General features: G+C 38.2%; 1 pseudogene; it reads left to right on the plus strand.

The window, feature by feature from the left end:
* Window positions 1-4,844: 4,844 nt before the first annotated feature.
* LOC119520803 lies at window positions 4,845-5,184 on the plus strand (annotated as a pseudogene).
* Window positions 5,185-5,949: the final 765 nt, after the last annotated feature.

Genomic DNA, 5,949 nt, shown 5'->3' on the forward strand with positions numbered 1-5,949 from the left:
TGAATTTATACCAAATAGATTTTTGATTAGGATATCAAGCACAGACTATTAACTTCAACAAGTTGTGCTAGGGAAACAGGATATTGTTGTGCAAAAAAAAAAAAAAAAAAAAAAAAAAAAGCCACCCTAACTCTATATAAAAATATCTCAAAATGGATCAATGACCTAAATATATGAGCTAAAACTATAACATTCTTATAAGAAAACCTAGGGGAATATACTTAAGGCCTTCTATTAGGCTATGAATTCTTAAATTTTACATCAAAAGCACAAGCAACAAAAGAAAAATAGATAAGTTGGACTTCAAATTAAAAACTTTTCAGCATTATATGACATTTTCAAGAAAGTGAAAAGACAACATACAGAGTGAGGAAAATATTTGCAAACTGTATATCTGATAAGGGCTTAATATTCAGCTTATATAAAGAACTCTTAATCAGCAGCAAAACCACAAACATTCCAATTAGAAATGGGAAAAGCACTAGAAAAAATATTTCTCCAAAGAATATACACAAATGGCCAGTAAGCATATTAAAAGAGGATCAGCATCATAAATAATCAGGGAAATGCAAATCAAAACCAAAATCAGATACTACTTTACAAGTAGAATGACTTCTTTACAGGTTGGAAAATGTGTTGGCAAGGATGTGGAAATAACAACCCTTGTATATTGTTGATGTAAAAAAGTGCAACCGCTATGGAAAAGTGCTTATTGTTTCCTCAGAAAGTTAATATAGAATTAATATATGACCCAGAATTTCCACTTCTAGGTATACACCTAAAAGATATGAAATCAGGGACTAAAATACATAACTGTAAAATATTCACAGCTGCATTATTCACAACTGCCAAAAGCAGGAGGAAACTGAAGTATCCATCAACAGAGCAATGGATAAATAAAATGTGCAATACTATAAAACCTTTAAAAGAATGAAGTTCTAACACATGCTACAATATGGATGATCCTCATATATCCTGTTAAGTGAAATAAACCAGACAGAAAAGGAAGATTATTTTATTTCATTTATATATTCAAATTCATAGAAGGAAAAAGTGCATTACAGATTACAAGGGGCAGAGGTCAGGGAGAATGAGGATTAATTCCTAGTGAGTAATTTTCTGTTTGGGGTGATAAAATAACTTTGCTAATGGGTAGTAGCGATGTTAACACAACATTGTTAATGTAATTAATAACAAGGAATTTTTATTTTAAGTGGTTAAATGGTAAATTTTCAAGTTCTATATAAAGACAATAGAAGAAAAGTAACAGAGAAAAATACTCAAAATGAAATGCACTGCATGCTACTATACTCTCAACAAACTAAAAATGAAAACTAACCTTAAGAATATAGAAACAAACGCTGCTTCCCGAAAGCCAAGCTCAGGGGATGGGCCTGATCCGCGGAGGCCCCAACAGAACAGGTGGTTGCCAGCCGGCCCCGCCGCCCATCACCCCAGCTCCGCAGCTTCCCCACCAGGGCCTGGGTCTGCAGCGGGTGGGCCCTGAAGGGGCGGAGGCCACCGGAGCAGATGGGCAGGGTGAGGCATAGGTGAGGGACCCCAGTCTGGCTCAGGACCAGCCAGTGTCAAGACCCCCACCCAGGGCCATTGAGTGTCGCGCCAGATCCCGAGCCCTCTCGGCCTCCCGGTAGCCTCAGCCTCCCCCGTCACAAGGGTACCCTTGGCTGCCCACTGTTATCCGGTCCCCAGGCCGCCCCAGTCGTCCCGGTTCCCCGTGCCTGTCGCCCCAGCACCCCCACACCCCGCAGCCTCTCCCAGTTGCCCCGGTAGCCAGGCCCGGCCACTCCAGCACCAGTGACCTCCCTGTCGCCCCAAGCGCCCTCCCCTGGCCTCTGCCTGCTCCCCGCCCAGCAGGGCCCTGGCCACGGAGAGGGAGGCGGCATGGGCGGAGGACCCGGGACCCGCGGTACCGGGGCGGCAGCTCACTGGTGGGGCTCCCCTGGCACCTGCCCTTGGCTGCCGGATCTACCCGCGGATCCCCAGGGGCACGACCTCTCCGCCTTGCTCCCAGATCGACCGCCGCAGGCGCCACGTCTGTGAAGCAATCTACAGAAACAAGGAGGCCAGCTCTTACTTGACCAGACAACTGGACACAGTAACCTGGTCGAGCTGGCACAAGAAACAAACATCATAATAGTCCAACTGCCGAAAAATGATGTTAGAAGAAAATTAAAAAAGCAAAGACAAACACACATTCGTTACAGGGGAACAATGACAGAAATCACACTAGCATCTCTTTAAAAATAACATAAGCCATTGACAATGGAAAGACATCCTTAAAATGCAGAAAGGACAACACCACAAAACTCAACTCGACCCAACCCATAATGATACAAAAAATAAATGAACAGAATACTGTGAAGCCTACATTGTATATTAAGTGACCCTCATTCACAAATGCAGGTAAAATAAAGATTTTCATATATATAAAAGCTGACAGATCTTTACTAAAAGAAATTCACATAAACTTCTTTAGGTAGTAGTAGAATGATCCTAGATGGAAATATCAATTATCCCAAGGAAGCACAGAGCTTGACTACTTAGGCCTTTTCCTCATTTATTAATTATTTGGCTGATTACAGCAAATATATTATCGGGTGCTTAACAAATGTAGAAATAATATTTATGTCAATAATAACAACAAACTGAAAGAGAGAAACAAGTATATTATTCCATTTTTTTGCATTAAAACAAAGGATAATATTGAGTTAAGCTTCTACTCAGTAGAGTACCAATGAAAACAAAATACTAGACAAAGTACTAGAAGTTATAAATATACCTCCAATAGAAAAGTTAAAATGGAATACTGAAGTGCTAAGTTACTGTAGAAAAATAAAATAGGAAAAAAGAGTTGGGACAAACAAAACAAAATGCTAGATGGTAGATTTAGAAGCAATTATATATATGAATAATTACTTTAAGTTAAGGAAACTAAAGTTTTCTACTTAAAAGCAGATATTTTTAGATTGGATTAAAAAAGGCATTTTGCCAAAAGCAAGACCCAACTATATGATAATTATAACAGATACACTTTAAATATGGAGGCACAGATAGAGTAAAAGTAAAAGGCTGGGTAAAATACTTTCTACAAAGAGCAAGCATGAAAACTGGCATGTCTATGTTAATAACAGACCAAGCAGACTTCATAAAGAGGAGTATGACTAGAGACAGTGGGTGACACTTCATAACTATAAGACAGGAAGTTCATTGGACAGCTATTGCAATTTGAAACATACAGAACTTCAAAATATAGAAAGAAAAGGATGACAGAACTAAAGGGAAAAATAGACAAATGCACAGTATAGTTGGAGAATATGATACTGTGCCATCAACAATTGATAAACAAATGGATAAAAATAAAATCAGAAAATATAAGGAAAATTTCAACAACCTTGTCAACTAGTTAACTGTCCTAGTTCATATTTATAGAACACTAAATACATTCTTTAGAAGCATGTACAGGAAATTTACTAAGGTAGATCATATACTAGGCCATTAAAAAGTCTAATTTTCAAAGGATTGAAATCAGAGTACATTACCTGAGCATGATGCAATTGAATTAGAAATCAATGGCTGCAAAACAAAGAAAATACTTAGATATTTAGAAATTAAACCATCCACTAGTGTTACCGGCTCACCTGAAAAAACAAAGCTCCTACCTGAGCAGATTATCCAGTCTCTGGGGCCCCACCAAGAAGAAATTCACAGATGAGACAAACGCCGCTGCCAACAGAGGCCACTGCTCCAACAGGGGCTGCCACTCCAACAGTGAAAGCTGCTCCAGGTAGTCCACACAGGAGACTCTCAGCGCAGGAGAACTAGAAAGATAGAGGTAGGGCTTGCCGTTTTATTGGTTAGAGGGGGCAGGCTTAGACAATTGGTGTTTTAGGATTGGCTGAATTTTATGCAAATAAGGTGCTGCACTCTGGCCCAATGGGGGACCAACTAAAACTGACTTGTGATTGGTCCAAATGAAGGTCATTTTGATTGGTGCACAGCTATGTAAATTAGGGCTTGCATTCTGGGCTATCTTGATTAGTTCATCAAGGGTGGTTCAGGATTGGCTGATTTGCAATGCTAGGCCTCTGCCTCCTTTTCTGCCAGCCCAAGGTTTGCTATTCTAAGCTTTCTCACTAGGAAAATGGTTGAAAATAAAAATCTACATATCAAAATCTGCAGGGTGTACTTAGAGCTTTGATTAGAAGAAAATTTACAACTTTTAGTGTTTATTAGAGGAAAGAAGTAAAGCTGATATCAGGGTATAATCTCAACTCTGAAAAACTAGAAAAAGCAGATCAATTTAAACCCAAACCAATAAAAGAAGGGAAATAATAAATATGAGTGAACATCACTGAAATAGAAAAGAGACAAAGAAATTGTCAAAACAAAAAGCTGGTTCTTTGAAAATATCAATAAAATTGATAAATCATTAGCAAAACTGAATAAGAAAAAAAAGAAAACACAACAACCATTATCATGAATAAAAGAAGGTACCATCACTAGAGACCTATGGGCACTAAAAGAAAATGAAAGGAATATTATGAACAAATGTATGTCAATAAATGGAACTACTTGGACAAAATGACCACATCCCTTGAAAGACAGAAATTTTAAAAAACTGACATAAAAGGGAACCAGATAATCTAAATTGCCCTTAAAGAATTGAAATTTGTAAATAATAACCTTCTCATTGGTAAATTCAAGACCCAAATGATTTCTCTGATTAAATCTATAAAATATGTAAATAAGAAACGATACTGGTCGTCTCAGCTGCTGCAGGTTTGATACCACCGTCCCAGCAGGCCTCAGTCCCAGACTTTTCCATGGCCAAGCCTGAGGAGGTGCGTGCCTTTTTGCCGCCCCCACCATCTCCCCCTCTCCATTCTCTTCAGAGGCATCTTTAGCATCCTCCCCCATAGTCCCAGTAACTTTGGATTGGCCTGTTCCGAGCAGGAGCAGCAGCGAACAGTGGACCGGCTGGAGGAAGTGGAGCTGCAGATTGGAGATGCAGCATTTTCACTAACCAAACTTCTTGAAGCCACATCTGCAGTATCAGCTCAAGTGGAAGAGCTTGCCTTCAAATGTACAGAAAATTCACATTTCCTTAAAACATGGAGGGACCTCCTGAAAGAAGGCTATGATTCTTTGAGACCTGAAAACTGATTTGGCATGATTAATTAGCTATTGAAATAATGACAGTGTAATAATTCAATTTTCCTCATATACATTTGCGCATGTATAGGATAATCTCTTTTGAGCTGTTCTGGGTACTCAGAATGAAGTTTTTCTTAGTTTTCTTGATTTTTGTGAAAGCAGGTTACTGATATTATTTTTGTCAGTGGCAAGTTTTTGGTATTAAAGTTAATTTTATTAGATAATTAATATTTGTAATGCTACAGTGTGACTAGTATTAAAATAGGTAGACCATTATTGATTTTACAAGAAGATTCCAAGGAAGGCAGAGTTTGAAGGGACGTTTTAGTTTAGCCTCATTTTATGGACCAAAAGAGGTAACTTTGACTAAATTTGCCAGTGGTAGACCCACCTCCACCGGGCTAAGTTCCCTAGAGCTAATGATGGTGTCTTGATTACCTCTATTATCTCCAGCACCTGGAATAGTTTGTTGAATAAACAAAACTTTCACTAAATGTTTGTTGAATAAAAGTTAGCCAAAATGATTAAAGCTATTTTTTCTATTTTTAGCATGAAGACCAATTGTTTCTCTACTTTTTAAAAAAGTCTTCTTTTTTATGGGGATTTGAACTTTGATTGCTTTTCTAAATATATGATGAATTTTTTCCTTATTATGATTTTTTTTAAGAGTTTAATTCAGAAAATGAAAGCCTGTATGGAAAGAATACGTAATTTTCTCTATCTCTATGGCTAACTGCTTTTACAGTTACTGTTTCCTGTATTTGATATATTTAT

The sequence above is a fragment of the Choloepus didactylus genome, chromosome 26 (genome assembly GCF_015220235.1).
Source record: "Choloepus didactylus isolate mChoDid1 chromosome 26, mChoDid1.pri, whole genome shotgun sequence".
NCBI classification, from domain to species: domain Eukaryota; kingdom Metazoa; phylum Chordata; class Mammalia; order Pilosa; family Megalonychidae; genus Choloepus; species Choloepus didactylus.